We start from the raw sequence: 15,242 nt of genomic DNA on the forward strand, positions 1-15,242 counted from the left end.
AGTTCCCACAGTTAGGAGCTGATGGAGCATGTTCATCAGAAAAGGCAGTCCCAGCCACAGATTCATTTGAGTCCAGCCCATGTTCCCAGCACGTGGAAGCTCAGCCCTTCCCGTGAAAACACCGTGAAAACCTCTGCAGTATTTCCCAGCGAAACTGGCTTCCCTCCCTTCTCTCCCTGTTACCAGGAGCTGGACAGAGCTCTGGGGCACATGACGATCACAGCTCACGTGAGCTTGTGTCCAAGAAGTCCCCACCCTCTCCCCTCTTGGTACCGGAGATTCTGGGAAATCAGCTCTATTTTCAGCCTCCAGATTTTCTTGTTATTACGAGCACTGAGCTCCTCAGAAACAGGTAGCTGCAGGGGAGCTGAAAGAAAGGAAGATGAAGCGAGACCCACACAGCCCCTGAAGGAGACAGTTCTCAATTTCAACCTGAAAACTCGGGAAACCTTTGTCAAGAATCCTCTTAGCCGCCGCCCCTTGGAGACATCGACTGTATTTGGGGTTAGGTTTGGTAAGGCTTTTCTCAGTGAATGACTGGTCAGCCAATTTGAGCCTCCTTCCTTGAAAGAAGTTTGATACAGAACACTTCAAAACAGAGTTTTGACGTGTCTGTGTTTTTTGCTTCTTATTCCTTTCTTCTCTGGTTTTGCTGCTCAGAGACAGACCTTAGATTCAGCAACATCGGCCTCCCCATGGCTATAAGGGGAAGCAGTTGAGAAATGACCATTTTTCAATTTCCCCTGTCCCTTGGGAAGAAAGAACACTGAACTTGAGTTTGAACTTTTAAGGACCTAGGGGCTTACAAGTCTTTCCTCCTCCAGCAAAGGCCCATAGACAGCAAAGGAAACAAATCCAGCCAACTGGCTATTTGAAAGCCTTCACTTAGCATTTGATGAAGGATGCCATTTGGATTAACCATTAAAATTGACTTCCAGTTCCCAACAGAAATTAAACGCACCCAGGCACTGCACGCAGGGTAAATGAAGACACCAACACCGAAAAAGTGAAAACTGGGTTTCTCTGAAATAAGCACAGTTTGGGGCACCTGGGTGGCTCGGTAGGTTGAGCATCCGACTTGGGCTCAGGTCATGACCTCACGGTTCATGAGTTCGAGCCTCGCGTCGGGCTCTGTGCTGATGGCTCAGAGCCTGGAGCCTGCTTCAGATTCTGTGTCTCCTTCTCCTTTGCCCTTCACCCCGCTCATGCTATGTCTGTCTCTCTCTCTCTCTTTCAAAAATAAACATAAAAAAAAATAACAAGAAAAAAGAAATAACCACAGTTTGGATATTGGGCTACCCAATAGGATAGGAGGATAGGAGGGCTCCTCCACAGTTTCCTTGGCCTCCACTCATGTCCTCCTTGAGTGGACAATATCAGTGCCAGGGCCAAAAGGTAAATGGCGTGCAAATAAGGTGCCTCTTGCAGCAACTTTAGACCTGGCTGGCAGTGTAAGAAAAGCAAAAATGAAATCAAAGTAAAATACTGCCAATGCTTCTATTGCAATTTGCATCACATTACCCATAATGATTTGTAATTTTACATTTAAAGCTATTATCTTTTGGCAGACACCTTGACTTTAAATAAGTGTCTGTTACCCCAAGGGGCTGCGGCAAACTGTGCCTAGCATCCCACAGTAAGATCCAGAATGAGGATATCCACCCAGGAGTGTGGCTACCCAGGCAGGAGCACCACCAGCCTGAGGCCGTCTCTCCCTCTTTGGCGTGAGGCTGCCCTGGCTTGGCACCTACCATGGTCACTGCTTTGGTGACTGTCATCCTGCCAAAGGCTTTAAGCTACTACCTTTCATCTGCTCCCACTTCTTTCTGCATAGAAAGTATCAAGTATCTTACATTCTTCCTTTGGTGCCCTAGGACCGTCTGACAAGTGCACTAAGGGATCATCTCTTGGTCTCTGACATCTCAGAACCTGCATATGCTTAAAAACAGCCAGAAAGCTCCCAAAAGAATGGCTTGCAGAATGAGAAGTTGGATGGATTCCAGCTGGAGTGCCACTTCCCTAACCCCACACACCTTTAAGTGACAAGAGACTAAGGAGTGATAGGGGGTTATCACAGAACATTCCCATCCTTTTGTCAGAGCCTGAGAGCCCCTTGGAGCAAATGACTCTACAGAAATTCAATCAGAATGGAAGAATAGGCAAAAGCAAACTGAGGGGCAGGCTGGGAGCTATGTCTCCCTCACAAACATTCTCCACACTGATACGTACTAATCTAGTAAAAAGAAATAGGACAATGACATAAAGTACATAGCCAGTGGCTGGCACATAGGAAGTGTATCAGTTAGCTCTTTCTGTTTAACCGTCCAAAACTTAGTGGCTTAAAACAACAACCATTATTTAGCTCATGATTCTGCAGTTCGGCGTATTTAGGCTGGCTCGCTCACTCTCTGCAGTCAGCTGGTCTAGGATGGCCTCCGCTGGGGCCACTCCTCTGCACACCGTGGCCCCTCTTTCTCTGGCAGGCTAGCCCAGCCCATTCACACAAGTTCCCAGAGAGAAATAGGCGCGTTCTCCTGAGGCGTAGACTGGGAACCGAACACACGCTATCTACTGCACTGTCCTGGGCAAAGCAAGTCACTAGCACAGCCTGAATTCAAAGAGTGGAGAAACAGGCTGTTGCTGTTGGCGGGAGCGGCTGAGAAGTCATCTTGCAAAGCGGTGCTTACAAAGGGAATGAGGAAAGATTGTGGCCATTTGTGCGATCTACTTCTGCGGACACCGGTATATTCTGTGAGTACGTAGAGTTTTTCTACCATTTCCAAAAGGAATGATATTGACGTGTCAGTTGCCACGCCTAGGATGAAAAGACACTCAGAAAAGCAAGACCATCAGACTGATACAGAAGGTAGTCAGAGGGTAACACCTTTGTTCATGTGCTGGTTTCCCCTAAAGCCAACCCCCATGCCCAGGGTCCCTCCTCTGATCCAGCCTCCCTTCCCCCTCCCCTTGATGGGAGGACCTGGGTGGGCCTTACCCAAGTCCAGAGGCCTGCCTTCAAGACATGAGCGTGTGGTTAACGTGACTTTCTCCATCTTTCATGAAGCTCCCCATCTAGCAATCCAATAGATTGCTAGCAATCTAGCAAAGAAGTTTTCTGCTGTCTTCTTGGAGTCATTTCAGTCTCTCCGGCAAGAATGGACCCTCTGTCAGTTAGAGGTTCATCACCTTGATCTGAAATGTTTATGTCCACCTTATTTGGTAGTTAGTAACATGTGGCCAGGGTCCATGAGGTCACCCTGTTTCTCAAATTGGCTGGATATTTGGAGACAAGTGTGAAGAAACCCAGGCTCTGTCTCAATGTGTACTAACTGGCTTCTGTCGCATTCTCAGGTGAGACAAATCTGTCTAGTGATTTCCCTTCAGGAGTGGGAAACGTATCCCCTCTTCCTTCTGATTCCCACCACCAGTGGTATCCCACACATATGTGCGACGCACTCATAGAACTGCATGGTTGTTTCTTCAGCAGAGCAGATACTGTTGCTTCTCATCTTCATCCACAACTGTCTTTTTCGTCACCCTTTCTAGCTCAGGGTGAGCGTGGGACATCACAGTGACCTGTGAGATGGAGGTAAAGTCAGCGAAGCGAGACTTCTGGAAAATCTTGTTTCCCTGACTTGAAAAAACCAAAACAAAACAAAACAAAAGGACCAATGAGCCCTTTGCCCTTCCTCCTTCTTCCCACTGGGAGCATTGCTGTGAGGCCAGGAATTGCAGCAGCTATTTTGTGACCATGAGGACTAGAGTCATGAGCCAAGGATGGTAGAGCAAAATTACAGAAGAGGCCTGGGCATCTGATGACGTATTTCAGCAGCTGCGCCAGCCCTAGGGTCAAACAAGTTAGTGTAAGTCACCATTTGTTGGATTTTCTTCTCATTTGCAGCCAAACAAATTCTTTACTGTTACAGGCAGGATCTTTACTGGTTTCAAAGGAAAGTAGATCACAGAAATATAACTGAGAGAGAGGAGTATTTCTAAGGAAGTTCCAGGAATATATCAGTCAGAGAAACCACTGTCCATTTCAGGCTTCAAGTTTCTACTATAACTTGCCCAGAAGGGAAATAAAGCAGCATCGAGGAGGGTTAGGAGGCCACTCCCTGAAACATATTATCGTATTCTATTAAATCGCAGATGCCATCAGTTGTAAAATGCAGCATCGTCTTATGTATCACTGTGAAAGAAAAAAATGTTCTTTTTTTTTTTTTAATTTTTTTTAATGTTTTATTTATTTTTGAGAGAAAGAGAGAGAGAGTGAGTGGGGATGGGAAGAGAGAGAGAGAGGGAGACACAAAGTCCAAAGCAGGCTCCAGGCTCTGAGCTGTCAGCATAGAGCCTGACATGGGGTTCGAACTCACAAACCATGAGATCATGACCTGAGCTGAAGTTGGACACTTAACCAACTCAGCCACCCAGGCACCCCAAGAAAAAAATGTTCTTAAGACCACCGCTAATTATAGGACACGTGAACTCTGATTTCGGACATTTTAAAGTGGAGGGGCACCCTAGAATCAGTGAGATATAGCATGTATTTGCTCCTTTGATTATTGCCTGCCGTCCCCATTAGAGGTGACTCGTTCTCTGCCGAGTCCCCATACCTGGGATTGGGTCGGGCACAGAACAGACTCCTTCCATAAATATTTGTTATTGCATGAATCAGGGCTCAAGTCCCTGCCTGTCCAATAACTTCTCATGCCACCCTGGCTGAACAAAGCATTTCCCTTTGTGCCTCGTTTCATCGTAATGTAGTTTAACTGAACCTCACCAGCACAGGAGAGATAAAAAGCCCCACATAAATGGAAAGCGGACCCACACTCTGCATCACCATGGCGATGCCTCCCAGCACCTCAGATGGATGCAGAAAGGCCTCATTCTCCATCATCTCTAGAAACCCCACTTTCCCCAGGGCCTGATTCCTTCTAAGGCTCTGGGATTAACCCTTTCCAGCCGAGACTTTTCCAATCCTCTGGGTTACTCAGTGTGCTGCCTGCAAATGGACAAGAGCAGAGGAAATACGCAAGTGCGTTCAAGCACAGAGATGGAGTTTTGTAACTTCCCTGAATTTCTCCAGGAAGTCAACATGCCAGTGTGTCATTGACACAAAATATCTTTCAGTAACATCAGCCTGCATCTCTCAGAGGGATAGTCTTGCCTAATCAAAATCACTGAGCTGAGGAGGAGGAGGGCTATGTGTGCCCTCAGAAACAGTAAAGATAATGGTAATAACTTACACAGAGCAAGCGACAAACCCTTTGTATATGTCTCCTCATGTAAACGTCAACAAAAACTTGTGGGATAAGAAGTATCATTTTCCCCTTTTTTTACAGGAAGGGAAATTACAGGAAGAGGCATAGAGATGTTAAGTCACAGTAAGTAGCCCAGCCTGGCTTTGAACTCAGAGTCTGTGCTCATTATGGTCTACTGCTTTGTAACTGCCTTCCACTGGGTACCTAGGTCACGCTAGGCTTTGTGCCTGGCACCAAGGCACAGAGAGGAATAAAGCCCAGTACCTTCTCTGAAAAAGTTCATGCTCTGGTGGAGAAGAGAGGCCTGCTGACAGAAACAGGCAGAGATGGGTACACAAAGGGTCACAGGGACACAAAAGAACGAGAAAAAGGGCTGCGCCTGGGGGCAATCAAGGAAGGCTTCACAGAGGAGGTGGGTTTGAGCAGGGGATTGAAGAGAAAGTAGGAATTTGTTTAGTAGACAAAGGAGGCTCAGAGGATCCCAGGGAGCAGCTTCCTGAAGGCTGGATCTGGGGAAAGGGAGGAGGCAGAAGTCAGGGCTGAAAATAAGGGAAGGGGCTCCGTAGGGAGAGAGTTTCCCTGCCTTGGTCAGGGAGCCTGGGAAGGATATAAATAGCAGAGTAACAGGGTTGCCTTACATTTTGGAGAGAGTTTTCAAGTAGCTGCACTGGGGTGATTGTGGAGAGAAGAAGAGAGAACCGCATCGGAGTGGACCGTGAATATTATGTTCCATGAATAACACGGTCAAATGGAGACGAGAAAGGTGGACAGACACGTAGACCAATTTCGGCTTCAAGAAGAGAAGGGGATGGACATCCATGCCTACAAGACTCTCACACAAACTGTGTAGGCCTTCCGTATGTTCACGTGGAATGACAACGGTTTCTGGCAAGGTCTCTACTCCCACTTCTAAAACACCACCATTTATCTCTCTGATGCCTGAAATTCCACCTCCAGATACTACTCCTCTGGGTTAAACGCTGACCTTACTTTTTCAGGGTTTTCTTGTTTTTTCCAAAGTGATTCTTTTACTTATTTTTTAAATTTCCAAAGTGGCCTACGTTTCTTACAGAGAAAGGAAACTTAAAAACATACTGAAAAAAAAAAAAAAGAAAGAAAGAAAGAAAGAAAAACATACTGAAGATGTCCTATGTTTCCTTCCTGACTGTGGCTGAGAAAAACAAAAACAAAAACAAAAACTCCTCCATTTCCTAGACTTTTTTTTTTGTAGTCAGGTGTGACTATGTGACTAGATTCTGGCAATGATGTAAGCAGGAGTGTTCTGTGGGTCTCCTGATAAGGCTGCTTAAAGGGATTTGACTCAGCAGGAAGTGGGAGAGAGTTTTAGTCTTTCTTTTCTTCCTTCCAGCCTGCAACCCAATGTGATGTGATGACTGGTGCTTCAGCAGCCATCTTGGATCATGAGGTAAATTTGAGGATGTTAGCCACATACCAAGATAGTGATCAAGAGGCCACACTAATACCAGTCCCTGGACTGCTCTACTCTTAGATAGGAAAGAAATACTTTTCCATGTATTAAGCTGCTCTTATTTTGGTATTCTGCCACATGCTGCTGAACCAAATTTGGTATGACACATGAACCATGCTGTCTTTTAGAGAAACTGGCCCAATTGGAATCACCTATGGGCTATATGAAGCCAGGTCCTCCCTCTCAGGACTTAGGAATTAGGTTAGAAAACCTCTAGTTAGTTGGTGTTGAGGCTTGACATAGAAAGTCACACACTTGTGAGGTTCTGAGGCCACCATTTTAGGGCAGCCACTATGGGGCCGTGTGCTGATAACTGCATGTTTTTTTCACGCAGTCTGCTGAGAGAAAAGATTGAAGTAGACACAGGCAGGAGAGATGAGAGACCATGGAACCCTGGAGAGTGAGAGAGAGTTGGAGACGGCAGCTACCTGAGAACATTTCTGTTCCCTTGAGGTCATAACTGTACTATCTGCAATCAAGTTTCATGTGAATGCCAGTTTCCTATTAATGAGCCTTTTCTTTTAAACCTAAGCCAGCTTGAGAGCACCAGCGTGGCTCAGTAGATTGAGCATCTGACTCTTGATTTTGGCTCAGGTCAGGATCCCAGGTTCACGAATTCAAGCCCCCGCATTGGGCTCCGTGCTGAGAACGTGAACCCTGCTTGGGATTCTCTCTCTCCCTCTCGCTCTGCCCTTCCCCTGCTCTCTCTCTCTCCCAAATAAATAAACTTAAAAAAAAAAAATTCTCTCCACTCGCACTAAGATAAAAAGGAAAAAAAAAAAGAAAAGATTAAAAAAAAATGAACGTAAGCCAATTTGAGCGAATTTCTGTTTCTTGCAATTAACAGACACCTAACACAACCCTACAACCTGACCTGTAATTTCCTTTTTAACTTTCTAGGTTCCCTTTTAAGATGCAAATGCTCCTGAGGAAGTAATGCCTACATCACTTTAGGACAAATGACTTGTCATCTTCCTGAGTGGAGGAAGTGAAGCAGGAGGCTGGCTGCACCAGGAGCTGTGGGTGAGCAGATATCCAAGGGGTGGGCCTTTCCAGGGACAGACCTGCCCGTCCTCATGGTTGTGCTTTGGCTCAGCCCTGCATCCAGAGCTCTCTCCCTGCCCTCAGGTCTGCGGGAGTTGGCTATAAAATTCCTGGAGAGAGCTGTTCCAAAGCACAGGGGTATAATACAGAAGGTGAAGAATTAGCTGGAAGTCTGATCTCTTCAGACCGGGTCTGCAGCCCGTACCCAGTTCCGCAGAAATTCAAGACTGTTAATTTTTGCTCCATCTACAAAGAGTATGGAATTTCTTTATTTTGTTGCACCAAAAACTTGCCATCCCACGATTTAGTCATTTCTCCCACCTTCTCATGTCCCAGGTGACAAACTGTTAATTAACAAGAAGAAAAAAAAAAAAATCAGCATTCCTAGTTACCTACCAAAACAAGTGGCTTTTTTAATGGCTGGCTTTCGGGAAGGCTGTCGAAAACACCTATACCCTCAAAGCAAGTGCCCAAGCCACACTTTACTTGAACTTACTTATACCCTTTCTCACTCCACAAGGGATCTGAGGGGGCTGTCAACTTTCTGTGTCATCAGATTACTCCAAACCTATAATGAACACTGGCCATGTGCAGAGGGCTAGAAATAGAACAATGGCACACATGAATCAGACGCTTACTGTAGGCAAGCATTGTGCTCAGGGATTAACTCATTTGGTCTGGGAGAGGTACTTCCGTGTTTCACTGAGTCGACATTACCGTCCTTTGGGAGTTGCGTCATTACGCACCGTTAAGAAAGAAAAAAAAAATCTGTCAATTACCTGGAAGATGCAATACCAGTCAGGATATGGAAGAGTGTGCTGTGAAAACAGAACCCCAAAGTTCAATGGCTAAAGAGGCTTATGTTCCTCTCTCCCCTTAAATGCCCATTGGCCCCACATTGTCTTCACCCTGGGACAGCCTCTATCTGGAATTTTGCTGCCTTTTTTGTTTGTTTGTTTGTTTGTTTGTTTAAGGTTTATTTATTTTGAGAGAGAGAGAGCACTCACCCAAGCAGTGGAAGGGCAGAGAGAGAGAGAGAGAGAGAGAGAGAGAGAGAGAGAATCCCAAGCACGCTCCCCACAGTTAGCACAAGCCTGATGTGAGGCTTGGACTCACGAACGGTGAGATCATGAACTGAGCCAGAATCAGGAACCGGACGCTTAACAGACCGAGCCACCCAGGTGCCCCACTAGCTGTCTTTTAAAGCTTCACCCAGGATGTGACACATGACACTTCCTTACACACCCCATTGGCCAGAGCAAGTCACAGGGCCACTCCCCCCAGCTCAGCAGATGGGATGCATGCTCCTGTAGAGAGGGGCATTGTAGCAAACAGTATTACAATTCCCTATTTCTGTATCGATTGGAAGACATATCCTGCCATAGCCCAGTTCCAGGGATATTAAAAGGTAAAAAACTGTACATCCTGGAGTGATGAAAAACGGAACTACCATACCCAGCATACAGGTGAGGAAAGGAGGCTCAGGTGAGTCACACAATGCCCTTGAGACCTTGGAGTGAAAGAGCAGAGGCTTCAGCCCAGGTATTGCCAACCCCACCTTTAACCCGGCCCCAGTGAACCCTCATGGAGGTGCAGGGTCTGTCAGGTGCTGGGGAAGCCTTGGGTGCCCTTAAATTACCCTCCATGTATTAATCTCTTTCTTAAAAAAAAACTAAACAAAACAAAAAACCCCTCTTTTCTTCAAATGTATTGAACTAGCACTAGGCTAGCTACGATACTGAGGACTAAGTCTTTAGTTCCCTTAAACAAAATGTCCCAGGTCAGCCAGGGGTCAAAAGGAAGATTCACAGAGGTCAGCTGTTAGCTGTGGAAAGAAAGACATGCACTCAGAGGCTAAGATACACGTGACCCCTTCCAATACAGGGCTGGCCCTGACCCTGGTAAACCATCCCATAAAGAGATGACTATTTACTCTAGGCAGAGGCCTGGTGGGTGTGGGTCGAGTGCCAGGAAGCCAGTGAGCTGGCCGTTGGAATGCGAGTGTGGGAGGGGTGGGGGGAAGTGGCCACTGGCTTCCACTGAGTCACAGAGGACTGAGTCCGGGAGGGTGGCTGGCCCCACTTGGTGCAGCAGGAAGAAGCAAGGTCAGAAGAGTCAGAGGTTGGGTGGGGCAGGGAGGGGAGGCCGGCTGTCTCAGGCCCCAGCGGATCTCAGAGGTGGCTGGCAAGCAGGCCTCTGATGAAAACACTGCCCAGCGAACACCCCGCGGGATCCAGTTGGTGATCCAGAAGGCTCCTTCTGGGATGTAAATCAGGGTTGCCATGAGAACATCCAGAACCTTGCCTTTGTCTGGTTTGAAATTCTAAAGTTGCTGGGCTAGGGCGTCCAGTACAGATGCTGAAAAGTAAAGACTTAGGGTCCTTCAGCTGCCACTCCTCCCCAGGGCAAGGATCTCAAGCATGAGCAAGCTTCGAGACATTTCAAAAATGGGAAGTAAGAAAAGCTGAGGCTTAGAAGCCAGTCGAAAGAATAGAATGGTTGGAGGGGATGCGGACAGAATGTGAAAATGAAATAACGCCAGCTATAGGACGGACTGCTGGTTAGTCACGGTGTAATGTGAGTGTGCAGTCCCAGCTCTGCTTTATAAAGTGGAAAGGGATTACCGTGGAGAGAGGAAGTGTGCGGCCAGTCAGACAGCTGCCGGCCTCCTGCAGAGCTCAGGGCCCTGCCTTCACCAGCAGAAACCCAAGCTCCCTGCCCCAGGACCCGTGGAGAGAGAGTTCGCTCCTGCCCTCTGCCCCACGGGCCCCCAACCTCCACAGCACTCTTCCGGACCCACCCTCTGGCCTGTGTGGCCACTATCCCTGCTCCTGTCTCTGTAGAGCCTTCTTTCTCCTCCTCCTCTTCCTCCTCCTCACCTGGGCCGCTCGCTCTCCTCTCCATCCTTCAAGGCCATCCTCCAGAATCACTCCAGCCCTCACTGAACACTGCTGTGTCCATTCCTGGGGCTCCTTTGACTACAAGTGTGGGCACCCGGCTTGCACTGGTGAAAAATAAAAAGCAGGGAAAGCAGATGACTAGGGAACGGAAGCGTTTTCCTCAGCCTTCTTAGGGCCCCTGGCCGTGTCTGAAAATTAGACTGACAAAGACAGGTTAACCGCAGAAAAGCATACAGATTTATTTCATCTAAGTCTTGTGTGACACAGGAACCTTCATAAGCAAATGAAGACCTGAAGAAACCTGAGTATTTTATGCTAGGTTTGACGAAGAGTGGACAGTCACAGAGGAGTAAGATAAAGGAGTAGAGGAGTATGAGGTAGTGTAGTAAACTGGGGGGAAACTTAGTAAGGCCTCGTTGTAGGGTTCTTCTTGGCGTCCCTTCGTCTTCAGAGATAAGGATGCTTCTTTTGGGGTGCTGGGGTGGCTCAGCTGATTGAGCGTCTGACTCTTGATTTCAGCCCAGGTCATGATCTCATAGTATGTGAGTTCAAGTCTCAAATCAGGCTCTGAGCTGACAGCATGGAGCCTGCTTGGGATTCTCTCTCTCTCCCCGCCTTTCTCTCTGCCCTTCCCCAACTCACGATCTCTCTCTCTTTCTCTCCCTCTCTTTTTCTCAAAATAAATAAATAAACAAAAAAAGGATGCCACTTTCCTCTGAGTATAGCAAGGGCACCTTGCACATGAGGGTTTTATGATTTGTTTCAGGGAACAGTCTTGGTGGTGGGGGGGGGGGCGGTGGAGGGGAGGGTGGCACTGGGAGTGACTTTCCTGCTTCTGCTTTTTTCTCCCCAGTTCCCTCAGGCTAAAATATTCAATATGCTAAGATGCCATATTTTGGGGTAGCATGTCCTTCCCATCATAACCAACCTGAGGAAACTTCCAAGCTAGATCCTGTGGCCTCAGGGTGGAGGTGGGGGGCTGGGAGGATGCTGGTCAGCTAGAGACTTAAACTCCATCTGTCTGTCTCTCCCTGCCTGGTGCCTCCTCGTATGTTTTTCTCTTTAGGTTCGTTTCCTCCTGTCAAGCTGGCTGCCCCCTAAGGCAGGAACATGGCCTTGCTACTCTGTTTTTCCCCTTCCACCCTCAAAACGAGGAGAAGTGACCTCTTCCTGTGCTACCTGGTGGCACCCTCCCCAGTGGCTGGGGCTGTGAAGCCTTTGAAGAGAATTGGAAGGCGGCTGGGGCTCAGAAGCCCAGGGCAGTCGAACCGCACAGATCATTATTGTCATATCTGCTAATGGTTGTGGGTGTTGAGGCCTCACCTACTCTGTGAGCTCCTCGTAGGGCTTCTTTCCTGTGCTTGTTGTGCTGTCCCCCAATAAGCGGGCCCTCGGTAAATGTTTGCTCGCTGGCTGATGAACTGTCAACACCCACAAGCCTGGCCAGGACCACCGATCACTGAAACGAGACCTAACCGTGAAGAATCCTCAGATCTTAGAGTAGAATCCTCAGGATCTTCCAGGCTCTTTGGAAATCCAGAATAATCACGGGGGATCCAGACCTCCTCCTGCTGCATTGCCACCATCAAGAATGAGGAGTGCCTCTCCCAGCCCAGGGCTCCCACCCCTCTCAGGGCCCAGAAAGGTAGCTTTCGTAGAGAGGTCTCCCTGGGCCAGTCCAAGGATCCCTGTTCATTTCCCTCCCACCAAAGATCCCAACCTTAAGGGCTGGGTTAAAAATGGCCAGTGAGGGGTGTGGCAGCGGGCACAGTTCCTTTAGCAGAGGTGATATCAAAGTGTATTATAGAAGAAAATCAAGGGTTATAATTTGTCATTTAATGCATTCATTTGAGGGGTGAGAATTTCTGCGGCTTTCGGCTATGTAATTGCTCTTTTTCCCACCCCGACATCCCAGGGTTGCCCAGCAGCGCCTCCTTGGTTCACAGCCAGCCTCTCCTCCCCACCTTCCTCAGCCCTCTCTCCTGAGAGCTTGTCTGCAGATTCAAAAAGCAAGGCGGGCTGCACTCACTCCTCAGTCTGTGAGCATTTATTGATTAATCTGTCAGTCGATAAGTACTTAGTGAGCATGTGTTGTGTGTATCAGTCATTGTGCTGGGGGCTAAGAGGACCCCTGAGAAGTGTAAAATTGGACCCACTCTCCAGGAGCTATGTCTACACAGGGAGATCCCTGAAGACACATGATACTGGACTGGATGGTCTTAAAGGTTCTTCAGGGCACTAATATTATGTGGTTATAGACCAAGTGATTAGGTTTGGGCCCGGCTCTGATGGATGGTGGGGTCTGGCTACCTGTTAGATGGTAGGTGGAGGGGTGGGGAGGGGTTTATTATATTCCAAGGACTGGGAAAGGCAAGAAAATGAGAAAGTACAAAGTGTGTTCGAGGCTCAGGGGGTTGACGTGCTTGGATAGAGGATTTTTCTGAAGAAATGACAGGTTTGCTACAACACTGGTTAGAGCTAGTGAGTATATAACATATCTCAGGCAGAAGAGAAACAGGGAGAATTTGAGCAGGTGAAAACCTACAGTTGAATAGTTTTTACAATGGTGTTCAGACCCCACTTGCCCCCTGCTGCCTCTCTGATGGACACTGTTGGCTTTGCCCTCAACGGCCACCTCCCTCCTCTTTCTTTTTAACCGAAATCTTGGGATCCCAGACTTTAAGTACTAAAACTAGAACCACCTTGGGTAAACTGGGATGGTGGGTGACCCTATCAGGGGCTGTTGAAGTTGTTGGGAAATGCACCCCAAAATGAGGCCATTGGCCATTCCCAACACACAGTCTCTAACCTCTGCAGCAGGTTACCCGGGTTTGGCGGTCCTATTACCCAGTCTGGCTAGCCTGACAGCATTTGTCCCCTTTCTCCACAGCACTGGCTTGCAATCTTCACCATGGCTCTCAAATTGCCCACCGGGCTCCCACTGTACTCCCTTTGCAGCTGATTTCCAGTTTCACAGAGGAAAGAGAGACCATCAGCCAGAAAGCCCCCCATTCTCCTGCATCCTCAGAATGCATCTCCTTTCCTGCTGCCAGAAGAAGCCTTTCTCCATCTCAGTGCATTCATCAGAAATCCAGAGGCCACCCCCCTTCCCTCTGCACCCACCTATAGCGATCACCCTCTCTCACTCTCCCTCCAAGTCTCATCTGCTGCCTGTTTCTAACTTTCCTGTCAGCCTGGCCTCTGCTTCACCCCTGCTCTTGCCAAGATCTCAAAGGACCCATTACCGGACTCCTCTCAGGCCACAGCTGGTTGCCCATGGCGCTCCTGTTGACCAACCCCTCCTTGAAGCCTGCCCTCCTCCCTTGGCTGCACCCCTTCCTACCTCTGGCTGTTCCCGTTCGGTCTGTTTCTTCTCTTTCTTTGCACTGGAAACATTGGTCTTTCCTTCTCTCCTCAATTGTATTCACTTCTTTCGGATAATTCCATCTATAAATATGGTTTCGACTGTTACCAAATCCTGACAACTCCTCAATCTGTAGCTCAGGCCAAGACTTGTTTTCTGTGCTCTGACCTTTATGTGTTGTGAAGTCATCAGTGTGATTGTTAAAGTCTGTGATTTTGGAGTCAGATCTACAGTTGAGTCCTGGCTTATCAGCTGCGTGACTTTGGCCAGGTGTTTAAGCTCTCTCTGTGCTTCGCTTTTCTCAGTTGTGAACCAGAGATCATAATATACCAACCTTATGGGGCTGTTGAGAAGATTAAATGAGATTATGTAGAATGTTTAATATAATGTCTGGCTCATAGTAACAATCAATGCAGTTATTTTTATAGCATTCGGTTGCCTATTACTCTTTTTTTTTTTTTTTTTTGAGCATTTGTGTCCTGAACTACCAGGCACTAAGCAATGGAAATCATTCAATCATTAAAAACAAAAAAATTTAAAGCCCCATGGGGTGGGTGTTGTAGTCTCTCTGCAGGTGAAGAAACCGAGGCTGAAAGACAAAGCATCTCATATCAGGTCACAGCTCAGCAGAGGCCAAGCTGGCCTTTGAACAGACTGATGCCAAAGTCCTTCTCAGTCACGTCAGTGAACCCATCTCTCAACATCAAATCAACACTCGTTCTCTTTTCTGCGTCTCACACTTGCCCTTCCGCTTAGAGTCCTGTTTTGCCAGAAGGATGTAGCATTTATTTTGTCAGCAAAAATCAACTCTCTCGGAGAAAGAAGGGCGTGGAGGGGGGAAGTGGTGCTAGTCTGCTCTCTCTCTCTACAGCCTCACCGCACCCATCCCATCAGGAGGCCCTATCCTCTTCTTTCCATTTAGTGCCCTTGCCCTCCCGCAGCCCCTCCAGGTCTTTCGAAGGGGTATTTGCTAAAGCCAGAGTCAGCGCCCACAATAACCTAAAGAACTGTTAAGGATCCCTGGCTGATCTTAGCCTTGCCCCCAAATCCACCCTTTGCTCTGTTAGGGTCACACTGCTAACACCTAACTATGTTCATTTCATTCTCCTAAGGGTCCTCAATGCCCCCCTCCATTTCCCCAGGACAAAACATTAGGGAGATTCAGGAAAAAGAGAAGTCCCGTG

At 47.8% G+C, this 15,242-nt stretch overlaps 1 long non-coding RNA gene across 1 annotated transcript; it reads right to left on the reverse strand.

Moving 5' to 3' along the window:
- Positions 1 to 3,116: 3,116 nt before the first annotated feature.
- LOC131485017 (uncharacterized) lies at positions 3,117 to 14,284 on the reverse strand. Its single transcript, XR_009248578.1, has 3 exons — positions 14,038 to 14,284; positions 10,674 to 10,798; positions 3,117 to 3,843 (listed from the first exon to the last, which is right to left on the reverse strand). It is a non-coding gene; the product is annotated as an uncharacterized LOC131485017 (long non-coding RNA).
- Between the last annotated feature and the right edge of the window lie 958 nt (positions 14,285 to 15,242).

The sequence above is a fragment of the Neofelis nebulosa genome, chromosome 9 (assembly GCF_028018385.1).
Source record: "Neofelis nebulosa isolate mNeoNeb1 chromosome 9, mNeoNeb1.pri, whole genome shotgun sequence".
Classification (NCBI taxonomy): domain Eukaryota; kingdom Metazoa; phylum Chordata; class Mammalia; order Carnivora; family Felidae; genus Neofelis; species Neofelis nebulosa.